General features: G+C 38.2%; 1 long non-coding RNA gene across 4 annotated transcripts in view; it reads right to left on the reverse strand.

Annotated features, from left to right (window-relative positions):
* Positions 1 to 523: 523 nt before the first annotated feature.
* Positions 524 to 17448, reverse strand: part of LOC105746014 (uncharacterized) — a 116134-nt gene continuing 99209 nt past the window's right edge. For 2 of the 4 annotated variants that reach the window (XR_011649393.1, XR_011649392.1), the window contains exon 3: positions 7954 to 8606. This is a non-coding gene — a long non-coding RNA (uncharacterized lncRNA). Of the gene's footprint in view, positions 633 to 2313; positions 8607 to 17448 lie in introns of those variants that run through there. The other 2 variants (XR_011649394.1, XR_011649391.1) reach the window with 2 other exon arrangements.

The raw sequence follows: 17448 nt of genomic DNA on the forward strand, positions 1-17448 counted from the left end.
GGCAACAACAAGATAAACATCTGGCAAGCAAAATAAAGACAATACTTAAGAAATCCATTCTTTTCTCTTACAGGCACATTCATTAATTACTTAGAAAATGAATTGAGTTTACAAAGACTTTTAAATGTTCAATATCCTTCTGCATATGATCTAGAATAGAAGAGAAATTATTATATACATCAGGTATATAGGTACAGCACTTAATACTAATAAATGCACAAGTTCCTCTTTGAGCTGCAGTTACTAGATCTAAGCTGCAGGCTTGCAATACCCTACACATTGGCTCTCCATGGGAGCAGGCCTTAATGCCAGTAGTGTCTGTTTAGATTCTACTCACATTACTCTGGTAATGGTACCTCCACTTGGTATATTCTTCACCCAGTCAGCATGCTGCAGCACCACTGGCCCTTGGAAGGAACCTTCAGTGTTTCACCAGCCTGGTGCATAGCACCCTTCAGCAGTATGAAACAGAGCCAGTCTGGAGGCAATGCACATTGTAAATCTGGACATACCAAGCAATCACCTGCTGCTGCAGGAGTCCAAAAACTGCAACATACTTTTAATCCACTTCAGGAGCCATGTCCAGAGATGTGGTCGATTCTTTTATTATTTTAGGGGTCATAGTGAAGAACCTAGCCAATAATTCAAATGGAGAGGCATGATGCAGGATATTCAGGCCCGGTTTGAATGCACATGAGAGTTTGACAATACTGAAGTCTATCTCTTAAATTTTATACACTTTCTGAATACTTCCAATGCAGTTTATAACATATTAAATGGAATTAACTATTTTTAGTATTTTACCTTTTACTTCTACACCTTTACATGATTACATTAATTAACAGGTATTTTACTTGAACAGTATAGGAAAAACTACTTTCTCCGTTATGTTATGAAAACCTAAGATTCCCAGTGGAATCAAGATTATCTTCCCCCTACCACCACTTTAATGTGCAGATTGAGTGGCCTCTGACACTGACAGGTTATCTTGTTATGAAGTTACTTTTTGTTATTAATTCCTAGATTTCTACTTAATAATGATTTCCCAGAATCAGCCATTTACATTATAATCTTTCAGTTTAGAAAATGCTTTTACAAACTTCCTATAACCAACCATAACCACATAAACTAAAGTTACTTCATCTCAAGACAAGTTTCACCTTTACAAAATACATTCCCTTACTTAATGCTACCTTCTGCAATACCTTCTACAACTTTCTATATTCATCTCTGCTTGTGTTAGGACTTATGTCTTTCTAACTTTAACTCTCTTTCTAAGTGGTGCACAGAAACCATTGCCTATCAAAAGTCCTGCAGATGATTCCCTATTTTTTCTTCTGGGAGTTTTAGAGTTTGGGTTCTTCTGTGTTGGTCTTTGATCCATTTTGAGTAAATTTTTTAATATAGTGATTCACCTTCATTCTGTGTAATTGGTACAGAGATTCTGTTCGGGGCAATGGAAAAATTTGATGATGGTGGTGATGGTAGCACAACAATGTAAACATAATTGACACCACTGAATTATATATTTGAATGTGGTATAAGAGAAAATTTTGGTTGTATATATGTTACTACAATAAAAATTGTTTTAAATCCTTAGGACTGTGCAACACAAACAGTGAAATCTAATGAAAACTATGAACTATAGTTGTTAGTATAATAATATTTTATCAACTGTAACAAAAGTATCACATAATGCAAAAGTGTTAGTAATAGGAAAAACTGTGTATGGGAGGGATTTATGGGAAATGTATTTTCTGCATGATTTTTGTCTATACCTACAACCACTCCAAAAGTAAAAAATATATATTTAAATAAATTTCAAAACCTATTTTAATTAATCAAAGCTAGTTCACAATTTAAATAATACAAACACAAAATAATATATAGCTTTCCTATAAATAAAGAATATAATCAGACAGAAGACAAAATCCACAACACATTCTAGTTATAATGGAATTGAAAATTAAAAAGAAAATAACTAATTGGGGTAAATATCCCAATAGATATAAGAATATATAATTATTTGGGAGATATATCACCTGCAATTAAATAGCTAAAACAAGCCACTAAGAAAATTAAACACCTCCTAATAGGAAAAATCAGTTACAGATATGGAAAGTTAATTCCCTCATGGAAGAAATTAAAATGGCAATTGACAAGTTGAAAATATGCTCAATTTCACTAGCTCTCAAAATGCAACTTAAAAGATGGAGTGCCATTTGGTTTTGCTGTTCAAAGTGTCCAAGACTTTTAATGATATACAGTCCAGGGGATAGGGAAATGGGTTCTCTGAAGTTAGAGTTAATAATATTGCATACATATTAGAACAACTTTTCAAGAGGACACTATGACAAAAAACTACAAATAACCTCAAATCTTAAATATTTTACCTTTTAACTCAGTCATTTCACTTCTATTAAAAACATATATAAAATTTGGGTTCAGTAAAACATTGATTACAATGATAAAAATAATCAGAAGCTAAATATTCAATAATAGGGGACAGTTTAGATATAACATTTTGATATGATTAATACATGTCTAGTAAAAATGACATTGTATGAAACATGTTCACAAAATATTGTTCAATGCTATTGAAAAATGGTATTGAAAATGCATGTAGGGGAGCAGAGGATTGGGCACCTCGCCCCCACATGGGAGGCCCCAGGTTCAGTTTTGGCGCCTCCTGAAAAAAAAAGATGAGCAGACAGCAAGTGTGAAAATGATGGGGGGTGAAATAAATAAATAAAATACATAAATTTTTTAAAAAAGAAAATGCATATATATATCTGTGCAAACAAAAATGGAGTTAAATTCTATATATCATCATGCTAATAGTGGTCATTTTGGTGGTTCACATTTTTCAAAATTCTAAACACGTATTTAATAATCAGAAAAAAGAAGACAACACAACTTAAAATAACAAACACACACCAACTTCACATGTGCTAGATGAACGGCTAGCAACTGGTGAGAAGACAAGCCTTTTTTGTCAACCAAGTTTATTATAAAGTTTAAATTCTGACATTGCCTGTCAAACAACCAAGACAATTGAGGTTTGTCTGGTAAAAGTATGGAATTAACCGTTAGGTAGGTAACTGACTCATTTTATTCTTTAATGTAAACTTCAGGAACATGGATTCCTCTTTAGTCCAGAGGATTCTATGATTAATAACAAAAAACAAAAAGGAGATTTAATCCACTGAAAAGAAAAGTTAATGAGAATGTAAAAATGTTCTTCAAATTTCCAAATATCATTAGAGAGATTAGACTCATCCTGAGTGGTTACAAAAATAAAACAAGAACCAATGCACAGAAAGTGCCTAGATAACAATTTGGGATAAGAAAAACTGTTACAACAAATAGACTGACTCCACCAAGGAATGAGCATCCTCTGGAGGAGGTGAGGCCCACCAGAAGTCTTCCAGCAGAGGCTTGTAATGACTCATCAGGACTTCTTAATGCAGATTCTAGCTCTGGGTAGGGGATTATACTAAACAGCCTCTGAGACTTTGTGACTCAGTGTAATTCATGGACTAGCAGCTCTGACAACGCCTGAGAATGTTAAAACTGCCTCCACCACATCTACCCCTCACCTCTGGACTAAGGAATCAGATCTGAATTTTGACCAGATCCCTAGGTGATTCCCATGCACATTAAAGAGTGAGAAGCAGAAGTCAAAGGTGCCAGCTAACTCTGAGGTTTCCCATCCACTTAGATTCTTGGCTCTCCTACTGCTACTCTTCTTCCACCTATTCTTGTGTGACCTACCAAAGAGAAACTTAATAAGTAGTTATTAAAGGCAGATGATCCAAGGATGACTCATGAAAGAATGGGCAGAATGAGCTCCCAAATTAATTTCACCTGATGAATGGGTACCTAAATCTACACATAAATCTCCAACTTCCAACAGATGATAGCCTAAAACTCCAAACAAACAAGGCAAGTTTCACCAGACCTCATGTATAAGACAAGGGCACTTCTTTGGTACTCGCATTTCCTGTGAGTTCCTAACTCACAATACTTTATACTGTGGAACAACCTACTGCTTCTAGCACCCTATAAACACCTGCTTCCACTGCCTTTCCTGTTACTTCTATCTGAAAAGCACTTTTCACTTTTCTTTGCCTGACTAGTCTTTGTTCCTCCTTGAAGATTCAGTGAAAGCATCATATGCTCCCTCATGAAACCTGCCCTCAGTCCCCAGCCACTTCTCTGAGCTCCCATAGCGCCATTTTAACCTCCATTCTATCATCTTATACCAGCGCTGTCCAGTAACACTATAATATGACCCACATATGTAATATAAAACATTCTAGTAGCCACTTCTTTCAAAAAGTTAAAAGAAATGTGAAATTATTTTAATTATGTATATTTTAACCTAAATTATCCAAGATATTATCATCACATCAAGGAATCAACATCATATTAAAATTATTAATGAGACATTTTACATTCCCTATTGTATTAATTCCTTGAAATCCATTGTGTATTTTACACATAGAACACATCTCAATTTGAACCAGTCACACTTCAAATGCTTGATAGCCAGATGTGGCTAGTGGCAACTGTACCAAACAGCACAGCTTTAAATGGAAATCATCTATTTATAGGTTTGCTTCCCTTACTAGAAGATAAACTACTCAGGGGCAGGGTCAATGTCTTATATGTAGAATTATCAGTGCTCTTTCAGTGACTGGCATATACTAAGCACTCAATAAAAGTTTGCTCAACCTGACTGACTTGAAGGTAGTTTAAGAGAAGTTGTCATTTTAGACACTGCTCAAATGAAAAACAGCTATGCAAACTGACAATAATTATGATGACAGGGATAAATAACATTTTTATGTTGGCGCATGTGCTATGTTCTTTAAATATCTCGTTTAATTACCTTCAATTTATGGATAGAGAACCTTGTCCCAAATCATATAGCTACTAAGTGGAAGAGCCAAGACTTATTGAAACAAAAAAACAAATTAAATGTTAATTGGCCCAAAAACACAAACACATATATATACTACAATAAACAAAAGTTGAAAATAAGTTCTATTCACAAATATTAAAAGCTTATTCTAACAGGTAAGCCTTCTGAACCCCCTTTACCAGTCCCTCCAGTAATTATTCTAGGGCTTTGTGATCTGCTGAATTTTACCTTGTGCAGGGTGTACCTCTTTACAAATCTCTGAACCAGCTTGAAATTTGTCTTTCCTGTATGTTGCTTGCATGCTGCCTGTCATGTCAAAATGGCAGAGCTTTCACAAACCACTCCAGTGAATAAAGTCACCTTTCTCAATTCCTAATCATCTTCCAGTATACTGAAAGAAAGTGGCACTTAAACTGCTCCCCCCGGCTCCACTGCAGAGGACCCCACAGCAATGCCCACATGGCCCACGAGGGACGTAAACAATAATTGCTGATGTATGCTTTTGTTTTCGGGAACTGGGCTAAACTGTGCCTACAAAAAAAATGTAGCACATTTAAATTTTTTTTGTTGTGCCAAAATTCCATTATCTCAAAACCACAGGAACCAGAACGACATCTGGCAAGGGAAATAAAGCTGGAGATGTAAGGAAAGAACAGATTAGGAGAGGACTTGAAAGCAGGCAGCTGAGTTTAGATTTGATGTGGCGGGGAATAAAGATCCCTGGAGGGTTTCTGAACATGGGAGTGCCGTGATGAAAACAGTGATTAAGGAAGATGAAATACAAGCAGGACAAACTGAAGGGAGGGACTAGAATCTGAGAGGAAAGCAGGAATAGAGGCCCAAGGGAGAGGGAGAGGGAGGGAAAGCAAGGTTATTAGGAAAAGGGCCCATGGTCTTATATCAATAATTAATATATGCCTGCCCCTGATGAATGCTACTACCAGCTTACTACCCAGTTTTTCAGGCTTTTACTACATTTAGGAAGGCAAGAAAAACCCATGAGGTACCGACTATTTTCATTAAAATGATAATGAAATTTCACCTCCGTGAATATAATTGTTTAACTGTATATATACCCTGCTGAGCAAATGAGCCTCATCTGTGAGCATGTGGAACAGTTTCTTGGGCAGATATGGATTTCAGAAAAAATCAGAGCAGGCCCCTACTCACAGAATAAACAAACACAATGAAAAGAAAGTACTTTTTAAAAGCAGCCTCATGCAGATGAAGCCCATATGTCAGAACAAAAATGGCTGTCCCCAAAGTGGCAGCCACGGGTGCTCGTAGCTCACTGTTCTCTACAAGCAGTACTCTAAAAGCATCCTCCTGAGTAGGGGCTAGATGCCAGCCCAACTCTCAGGTTGACCAGCACCCTGCCTACACTCTAAGCCACCATGTTCTTTCATTCTGGATCTGGAAAGAGCCATGGGGAGTTTTCTAAACCTGCAGTTTAAGAACATTTTCAAGTTGTGCATGCCTTTGCCAATTAAATCTAAAGGAAATATAATGAGTAAAAATTAAAATGAGCATTTTGAGCAAGGGCTGTGGTGTAAGGACAGAACTCCATTTATTCATTCTCTCCCCTCCCCTTACCTCTATCTCCCACTCCCAATTTACACAAACTGTAGCAGACCCGGAGGCCATCCCAGGACCCTGGGACTGCAGAGAAGCAGATGACGAAATATAGAAAAGTCCAGAGTTTTCATTTTGTTTCTTTTGATAGGTAAAAAATTGAAGTCCAGAAAGCTAAAACAGGCCTTCCATTTCCAGTCATTTGACCCACTAACCCAAAAACCATCCTTCTAGAAACATCTAGAAATGCTAAATACAAAGATCCATTTAAATGCACAAAAATGAACTCACAGACATAAACTCATTAGTTAGAAGACGGGTATAGCTTATGACCCAACAATTCAACACCTAGGTATGTGTCCCAGAATAGTGTTTTTCAGATTATCAGTGGAGATGTAGCACTGGGTCATGCAATCACTTTAGCAAATTGCAACCAGCATATATTTTTGAGTATGCGAAATATCTAGACTAGACTAAACTGGATGAGATTTGATTAGAGAATAAGAACAACTACTATTTTGAAAAACTTTTGTTTCACATAATTTATATAGAGTAATGTATACATGGACTATGTGTGTGGCAGTTTGATATTATTCATGAATTCCAAAAAGAGATATAGGATTGTTTATAAACTACTCTGTTCCTCTGGGCATGATACCCTTTGATTGATTTAAATTCAAAGGCTTTATATTGACTTGATTAAATCAAGATTAGGGTTTTGATTCAACCACATCATTAGGGTGACTCAGAGTTGAGTCCCACCCCACCCCCCAGCTTGGTGGACTGTATAAACAGACGCTCAATCAAGGAGACAGAAAAGGTAGATACACAGAGGACCCAGGAAGAGAGAGGAGTCATTCACCCGATAATTTACAGTGGACCTTGTGAAGAGACCAGAGCAGCAGAGCCGGGAAAGAAATGAGCCCCAGAAAGAGAGACAAGCCTTTGCCAGCCTACAGCTTAGATCAGAAGAAGCTGGACCCATGGAGACTTCAGAGAGAAGAAGAAGGCTGAACCCTCACAGAGGTTGCCTGCCATCTTGCTTCAATACATGGCAATAGTTTGGTAAGGAAGTAACCTTGAGTTGGACTCTTAGGGCCTTGTAAGCTTCTACCCCAAATAAATATACTTTATAAAAACCAAAGGATTTCTGGTCCCTGCATGTGCCCCCTTGGCTGACTAATACAATGTGCATGTGATGGGCTTCCATAGAGTATCTTTAACTGTGGATTGTGGGAAAAACATTAGAAGAAAATACTGCTCTAGAGAAGCTTTTGTATATTAGTATAAGGAAATGTATAACTATATTCATTGAAGCATTGTTTATAATGAAAAATTAGAAACACTCAATGTTCACCAGTAGGAGAATGGCTAGATAAATTGTGGTCTGTTCATAAAACATTATACCACAGGTCAGTTAAAATGAATAAACCAGAACTATGCATCAACATGAATCAGTTGCTAAAATCTTATGCTGTATTTTTATTTTTTAAAAAGTCAAGTTGCAGAACATTTATGTAAAGTCTTAAAGAAAATCAGGAGCACATATTATTGAAAGATATATTTGCGTGCAATAAAAGAATGAAAGCCTATGAATTCAGGACCATGTTTATTTCTAAGGTGGGGGGAGAAGAAATGGGATCAAGGAGAGATACACAAAGAAATTCAACTATGTTTGAAATCAACACATCAAAATGTTAGGATTGTCTAGAACTGGATGGTGGCAATGGTGACTTCCAGTTTTATTATTTTTGTAGGTTTGAAAATTTTAAGTCACACAGCTAAACATAGCTGTACTCTAGACTACACCCAGGACAAGATTCCGATGAATCCAGTCTTCTTTCCATCTGACACCCAGTTTCATGATCTGTTTTGCAAATTGAAGGATTTGCATCATTTTAGTCCTAATCCAAGTAATTTATTTTTACCTGAGAGATACTGTTCTCCACAGTCTACCAGGACCACGGCTGCTTTGGCCAGAAATAGTTCAAGGCATATTGGCTCTGGGAAGGCTGAGCTGTTGGTTCACAGTTCGCTACTTGGCTCTATTTTCGCCCACACATTGCAACAAAATGATGAGCCACAGAAAGGTCAGTAGATAGGTGATCTAAATATGAAAAAAAATATATAAAAGGGAACCAGAGAAAGAAAGTTAGCAAATAGGTGAACTCATATGAAGTGATCAAATTAAAGTCAGAATGTTGCTGAGAAACAAAAAAAATATGGGGTATATTTTTAGATGATGGGAATAACTTGAAATAGGAGCATTTTTATAGCTTTTAAGCACAAATATACAATCTAATGGGAGAGGATTCATTAACTTCTTTTTGGTCTATCTTAAGACAAAAACAACAAAACAAATGAAACCTTGGCAACGACTGGAGGATGGTGCACAGGGAGATTTATGGTGCTTTGGGAAAGCTCGGTGCAGTGGTTTTTATTATTGGATCCTTATACTCTTCAAGTTACATAAGAGGCTTTTACTTCTTTTTCTTCTCTCAGTCTAGATACTTAAGAATAACCCCTCGGTCAGCTTTAGCTTTTCTGATAGGTGAGCCAAAGCCTTCTCCTGTTGGGGAAGAGGGGTCATGAGTTGAAGAAAATGAAGATAACCCTGAAGCCTTGAAAGTATGGGGCCTGGAACAGATCAGTACCTGGAGTCAAGAAGTAAATTGTATGTGGTTGTATCCTTTGGGTACTTCTTGCCCTGAATGCCCACCAGTTGCCACAGATTATGAATGTACTCTCTTTGTATTCCTGTGGTGGTGGGGGTAGGGGGTTGGGAAATTAGATCTGTAACTGAATTCCTTGGTTGTATGAAGAGCAAATGCAACAACAAGCAACATTTACTGTTTAAAGTGGTACCCCATTTAGTCTTCACCACCTTCTGAGGAAGGTGCCATACTAACCCCATTTTACAGATGCAAAAACTTGCCTAAGGTCACCTGGAGTAAGTGGTAGAGCCAGGATTTGGACAGAGTCAACTGACTCCAAGAGCTTGGGCTTTTAAGTGCCACTATGTCCAGGTGGTGATGCTGAAAATAAGTGGAGGTGGCTATGGAGACAACACGACCAAGTTAAGTTAGGAGCCATGGGGCCCGGATTCAGGTACAGGGTTTCTAAGAGGAAAGAATTCACCTGCCCATGAAGGTGAAAATCAAAATCACTAAAAATCAAAATTCTTCTTTTAACGCTCCTAGGAACCCAGAACATCTGATTCAGGAATGGAGTAGAGAGCTCTCAGAGCTCCTACTTATCTGGCACTACCTAAATTGTGGCTATTACCTTCTATGCCTCTAAACCCCCAGAGAATGAAAGAGGTGCTTAGACTTGAAATGATACTGGATAAAAGTCAGAAGATTTAAGATTGAGTACAGTATTGCCCCTCACTAACTAAATGGATTTAATTTTTTCCAGCCTCATTTTCCTTATCCATGAAGTGAGAAAATAAGGCCTATCACATAGAATGTTGAGGCACAGATTACTTTGATTATGTACATTATTAATACAAGAGTTTTCCCTTTGTTCCATAGCACTTAACAAAAATGCCTATATTGAAAACATACATGAAACATTCATGTGGCTCCCTTCCTTTTGTAAGTGTTATTAACTTTGGACAGATCATTTAGCCTTATGTTTTTTTTCCATCTATAAAAGGGGGAATATAAATCACCAAGATCCATTCCAACTTTGATATTTGTGATTCTTTGTGTCTCAGGTATAGGAGAACTGAACTCAAGGTTTCTAAATGGTAGCTTGCCAGGCAGACTTTTCCTCCCAAAGGGAAGGTGTCCATTTTACAGATGAGAAAATTTGCCTAAGGTCACCCAGAATATGTGGCAGAGCCAATATTTGGACCTAGGGCCCAACCAATAGTAGTTCAGAGATATAATTATAGTGGTTCCAAATTACCCCCATGTTCTTGCATTTAGAGTAAAGAGAACTGGATTCCATACTGCAGTTGGATTGACATCCGATGTAGCACAACCTACTGGATGTGGGGGTGGTGGCATTACCACTGGTAGTCATCACTTGAAAGTGATGTCGGGTATTACTAGTAATGCAGGCTGGGAGCCACAGCCTGGCACCCTCCCAGGCTTCCTGCCTCTCTGCATTGGCCTCTTCATAGCAGGAACTCTCAAGCACTACATGCTTCTAACACAGAAGCTGTAACTTGAAGGGGAAATGGAGCATGGTCCTGCAGCAGCTGTATGCCGGCTGAATGTCCTGCCAGTTCCTCCAAAACTAGGCTCTCCCTTTTTGAAGGGAAGTCAGCCCTGACAGCTCTGGAGAAAGCTTGTCCCCCAGGGACCCCTGATGCTATGGTTAGGCTTGATGGATCCATCCTCAAAAGGAGTGAATACAAGGGGATCAATCACTCTGGTCAGACTGTCCATTACTATACTGCTCCCCTGCCATCCCATGCCGTGGGCTCTGACAGCCTGAAACAGATGGTAGGAAAGTCACTTATGCAACACATAGCCGGGTCGGCAGTCCTGAGATACATCATGATACAGTGAGCTGAGTCACCCCGACTAGTGAGAACAAGATGAGCATGGGTGGCCTTCAGAATCATTACACAGAGGATACCATTAATGTCTCATTCTGTGTCTCCAGCAGGCCAGGCTCATTCCTGCTTGGGGCCTTTCTTGGAATTCTCGGCCCTCAGATCTCTCACAGCTGGCTCCCTTCAGCAATTCAAATTTCCTTTCCACATCACTTTCTTAGGTTTTCCAGGCACAACCCTCCACACATACTTTCTATCACATCATCTCATTTTATATTTCTCATAAAACTTATCATTATCTGAAATTTTCCTGTTTTCTTTTTATTGTTTATTGTCTATCTTCCCTTTCAGAATTCTAGCTTAATGAAAGCCAAGATCCTCTCCGTCTTCACCATTTTTTTCCCCAAACTTAGAAGAACGGCTAGCATAAAATAAGGGATTGATAAAGATTAATAGTATGAATGAATGATTGAATGAATGAACAAATGAATTCTATCTAGGATAGATGTGTACTGGCACAAAAAGGGTTTTCTCTCTGTGCTTGTAGCAATCATGAGATGTCAAGGCTATAGAGTGACTGTGGTAGGTATCTCACAGCCCCTACTCTACCAGTAAAAATCTGAGACTTGTTCTCTGATCCACAGTCGTTGGTTTCTGGCATCCATGTTTGAACTATGTAACTTTTTCACTTAGGAATGCCTTTGGCTGCAAGTAACTACATCAACAACCTATTAGAGTATTAGAGTAGAGTATTCAACAAATAGGTTCTCATTTTTCTCAAGTGAGAACAAACTAAAAGGTATGTAGTCCATGGTCAGTGAGGTCACTCAACTATACAGGGACCTCAGCCCTTTCTTCTTTGTGCCCCACTATTCGTAGCACACAGCCTTCATCTCATTATTGTTATATCATGATTATAATATGGCTGCTGAACTACCAGGCATTATATCTGCATTTCGGGGAATGGGAAAGGTGAAGGGCAAAGAACCATAATAGGTACATCTGTTACTTTTTATTAGGGAAAAAAAGCTTTCCTAGACTCCATACCCAGCTAACTTTTTTTTTTGTATTTCCTAAATTGGAACTGGGCCACATGGCCACTCCTAAGCCAATTACTGACAAAGGAAAATGAGATTACTTTGACTGGCTTAGATCATCACAATTCATCCCCTGGGCTGGAGATCAAGATATTGCCATGCCATACCCACCTGAACAAATTGGCTTTCTAAGAGGGAAGAAAGCAGAGAGAGATGACTGTTGCATGAACCATAGCTAAATTGGCCAGAGTGGACAACTAAATCAAACCACTTCTCTTTTTTAAGAGTGAGAGCTGAGACACACAGAAACTGAGAGTTAAAGGCAGATTTCTAGGGCTCCCTTGAGCTACCATGCTTCTGAACCTTCTTAAGACCTGACTGTACAAATTCTTTAAATTCCATAATATGCTCAAGTGTCTTCCCAATATATATTCTTTTTTTTTTTTTTCTTAAGCTAGCTTAAGATGGTTTATTATTTAAAAGCTCCCTGGGGAACAACTGTGCTCTCTGTACCAAACACTCTGTTCCTCCTGAGGTGACACAAACTGTAGACATGATGTCACCAGCCTGACAATATCCTCCTCTTCACCTTCAGGTAGTATTTGCTGAGGTCTCAAGTGTACAGAGGGGCCTGCTGGGTAATGAAAGCCTGCCTTGTAACAGAGGAATGAACATCCACACTATGAGGGAAGGAATAATAAAGGCCAATAACAAGCCATGCCTTCAATTGCTAGCATAATGGTTTAACCTTCATAAGCTACCTGATTATCCAAGCCAAACACACACACACAGACACCCAAACCCTCACAATTAAGAAAGACCTTAATGGGTGAAAATCATTGGGGGTGGGAGCTATTCCATCCCTACTAATAGCCACAAGGAATATTGTGTGGGAGATTATAACGGTTGCTACTCAAGTGTTCAATAGGGAAATCCTTGCTGGTCTTTTGCTCTGTCACTTAGGAACTTGATTTAAATTCTTTTTCAATGCATTTATCTCTTTAACTTATGCAAATTTTAGGCAGCATTTCTCAAAATGTGTTGCTTACAACTTAATAGGTTTTACTTGATCAAATTGTTCTATGATCAGATAACTTTTGGAAACATCTGTTTAAAGAAAGCTCAATGGTTTCTCTATTGCAAAATACTAGAAAGCCTTCAATATTCCTATATATGTGACAAATTTTTAAGAGGAGGATATAGTATTGTGGCAATTTCCAAACATGCTTGACCATTGAAAATGTTTTCCTTGGTGTATATCGAAAGGCCAAAGATCCACAATTTGGGAAACACTGCTGGTGGGGAGGAGTATAGTGGGTAAATTCTTAAAACTACTACCTCTTTAAGAAAGAGAAGCATTTTCTATGACATGTTTAACTCACTATCCAAAATTATATGTACCCCTAGTGAATGTCGAATGTCACTAGATAGGTAGGACTGCCTTGTAGGCCACCATTCCTGAGCTCTAACATCATAGCTACTATCCCAGGTGAAAAACACATTGGTCTAGAAGGAAGGGAACTATGTTCTTGAAATGATCATGCTATTTCTCTGATCCTCAGATTGCCCTGCTTCAAAATGAGCTGGCAGGCCAAAGGAGAATAGGGAGAATGGAATCATTGCCAGAGAGCTCAACATCCTATTATTTTTCTTTTGTTCCAAACTAATCAAAGTAATTTTGGTTGATGCAAGGATGAAAAGAGTGACATTGACATTAGTGACTTGGTACATGAACCAAAATGTATTTGTCTTATTTACACCCACCTTCCCAACAAGACCACATGGTATATCTTAATAGAAATATACAGCTTATTAATGTGCAATCATACCCCTAAGATGTCTTTGTTATCAATTTGACTGCTTCCTAACCTTAATATACTTTAAGTATGCCCAAACTGACAAAATGATTTTAAATGCCAGGATTGGCAACAGTTCTCCCAAACTCCATCCATAGGACATCTGGAAAGGAAAAAGGGAGAACTTTAAGTAAAAATGAATGGACAAATTCATTTATCATCACAATTTTATAATATAAACTACAGTTCATGGAATGAGTCTGGGAGGATTTCATCTCTTACTCCAACAGTTCACATTACCAAACATATGACAATCAACATTTCATGGTTTATTTTCATCCCTAAGATTAATATTTTCAGGCTATATGATAGTGATCATTACTCCCTCAAATTTACTTTGGCCTTATATTCCCCTAAATCGAATCACTTAACATGTCTGAGAAAATGTGAAGTTTTAACCACACCCCCATGTCCTCCCTCTGTGAAAAAGGGATACAGTCTTCTCCACAGCAATGGAAATAAGGATATTAAGAGGCACGGTGGATTTGTTAGGGAAAACACTAACAAGGGCATCTGAGCACCAAGGTTCTAATCAGTCTATAGACCACTGTGTTCCTGAGTAAGTCTTTTAACAACTCTGGGCCTCAGTTTCTTTATCTATAGTATTAGAGGGTAGATGACCTTTAAAGTTGCATTCATATCTAAAACCTAATGATTAAAGATGAAGGTGGCCTTCTTCAACTTTTCTGAAATATAAATGCTCACCATCTTCAGAGAAAAACTTTCTTATCTACAGATCAATGGATTATAGACAACTGAAACCAGCTCTGATTATATTGTCTGACCATCATAATTTATATTTCAGTAATGACTTTAGGAAGAAAACTAAAAAGGAGGAAAGAAGCCTCAAAGTGTCTCTTATGAAAGGTCACAAATTTATTAAGTTCCTGTATTTTCATAATAAGTTCATCATTTTGGAAAAACTGGCTGATAATACATTTTAATGAACATGCTAGGATGGGGCTCAGACAAAAAGATCAATAATAAATGTAAATTTCAAGACATGGTCCCACACAACAAAACTTCTGCAAAGGAAACAACAAAGGCACACATTTTATGCTCTCTTCACAATCCATTCCAGGAGTCCCTCTCTCTCACTCAAATGTGTATCATGAGAGGAAACATGTTTCAAGCACAACTATTGAACTTCTAAGTGCTATTTTCCTGTTCCATCTCACCCATAAAACAGTTCATAACAATGACTTGTGCAACATTTATCAACCTCTCATCAGCATGTATGATCTTGGTAAAAATCCCAGACTATTAATGCATCTTCAAAGCCTGGAATATAGAATTAATGCCAGGATCATAATGGGTAAGAAGAGTATTTGGGCACTGAAATTGCAATTCTAAATGCTATAAAACAGAAAGATGTTCTAGCTCTCCTTCTCTTTACCTCATTGAATGTATTCTTTCCTGCCAAAGGAAATAGGAAGATGATATGATTTTATCATTGCAAACTAGGGTGACCTTCTTAAGAAGCAGCTGGACTGATGGCTTAGCATCAACAATACTAAAGCAAACAGCAACGATACTTGACAAACATAAATCTAACATTTAAATGGACAATGCTGGGGTCAATCAGGGTCCCAGTAAAATCGAACACTCAAATTAGAGTAATTCAAAGGTTTAGTTACTAAAAAAAAAAAAAAACTTATTACAAAACTGTAGGAAGTGTATCACAGAATCACAGGGATCATGTGCAGAAACCCAGGGTTAGAAGCTGCAGCACCATCACCACTCCTTGGTGCAAGGAGATAAGGAGAAAGTGAAAGTTATGTAGAGAATATTGCCTGGAAATGAGCAGTGATATTCCATCTAGGGACACAGCCAGGTGCTAGTCATCCTCACAAGGAGGGAGCAACAGGTTAAATACCCTGACTTCATTTACCCCTTCCCTTCAGTTTCCTCCCAGGGCTCCCCATTGGTCAAACCCAACTAGACCCAGACAGCATGGTGCCCACTGATGTGGTCCATAAGGATCACCTGCTAAAGACCAGGATGAGTACATCTGTAGGAGCAATTGCACAGTGCATGTAACAACCTGGTGCTATGTAACAACATGGCGCTATATAACACCAGGCAACAAACTCATTGAGATATTTGTATATTTTGTGAGAGCAGAAGCATGTCTGTGCTTATGCACAATTTTATCCCCAGTACATTGTGCCAGAGTCTCTGGCACGTAATTGACGTTCAGTATTTGCTATGAATGATGCAGTTTTCAGGGAGCCATTCTAGAAGTCCTCATTCCCCTCTTCCCTCCATTCCTTATTTTTTTTGAAGGGAGAGACTAGTGAATTTTTAAAGCCAAAATGATAGATCATTTTAAGATCTTCTTTGCCCTCTGGCTAATCTAGAGAAGAAAAAGCCTGACTGATTCCCAGAATCTTAGAGCATTTCACACCTCTGACATCCCAACACAGGCTGACTCACAGGAGAAACATTCAAAAAGATACTTAAGAGATTAAACCTAATCAATTAATTTATTACCTTCTTCAGCCTCCTCACAGTTTCATCAATTCTTTTACCATCACAGCCAACAGGTTCTGATGTCCTTAACAAAAGCTAGGATTAGACTTGCTAAAGATGGAAGGATTTTTTTTAAAATTTCACATATTGTACATCATGCTACCAAAAGGAATTTATATTAAAACTAATTTCCCAATGATATGAGTCCCATATTATGTTTTTAAAATTCCAAGTGACTAACATTTTACATATCATAGGGAAAACTGGATTTCTACCAAGAGAAATATGAAGCTAGAGATGAAGACAATGCAGAATATAGACAATTAATGGAGAACAGGAGCACGAAAACAAAAGTTGTTTTACAAACATAGGCCTATTCAGGGCTATTATGCCTTGAAAATATGGTACGAGTTTCCAGGATTTAAATGGGCATGGGGGGGCGGGGAGTACGGGGTGGTAGATATTAATGCTTTCTATCAATCAGCAGAGCTAGCTGTCATTCTGATGGACTATTAGGCTTCTTTATAATTACAAAAATGGCCAGTGTTCTATGACCAAATTCTGGGCTTTCAAAGTGACCAGCTATCCAAGGGCCTGAACATGGTTAGCCTGTTCACACACTCACGGCCCACCTATGTAGAAGTGTAGTGCCCTTCAACTTGAGCAAAACAATACAAAGGGGACCTGAATTTCCCCATCCGGGTGTCCTCTTAGGCCAATGCTTCCCCTGGGCATGTGATGCCTCCTCTGGTCAGCAGCACACAACATCGTCTCTTGAGGCACTGACCAGAATGCATACAAGAACAGATCCTGAGAGACAGCTTGCCAAAAGTTTGCTTCAATTACCTGGCTCTGGAAAGAGCTACCTAAGAATGTTGTTCTCAGCCTAGCAGACCATTGTGAATGGGCTGAGGTTGGGTTAGAGTGGAAAAATGTGTGGACTATTTTTAAAACAAAAAAGGACAGCAAGAGAGCAAGAAAGAGCTGAGTGGATATTGGGTCCTATCCAAGGTAAACTGGATTATAATTTCTAGGGGTGGGGCCTGCCCAGGTGTCTTTTTTAAGCTACCTTCTCCC

This window comes from Dasypus novemcinctus, chromosome 8 (assembly GCF_030445035.2).
Source record: "Dasypus novemcinctus isolate mDasNov1 chromosome 8, mDasNov1.1.hap2, whole genome shotgun sequence".
Lineage (NCBI taxonomy): Eukaryota > Metazoa > Chordata > Mammalia > Cingulata > Dasypodidae > Dasypus > Dasypus novemcinctus.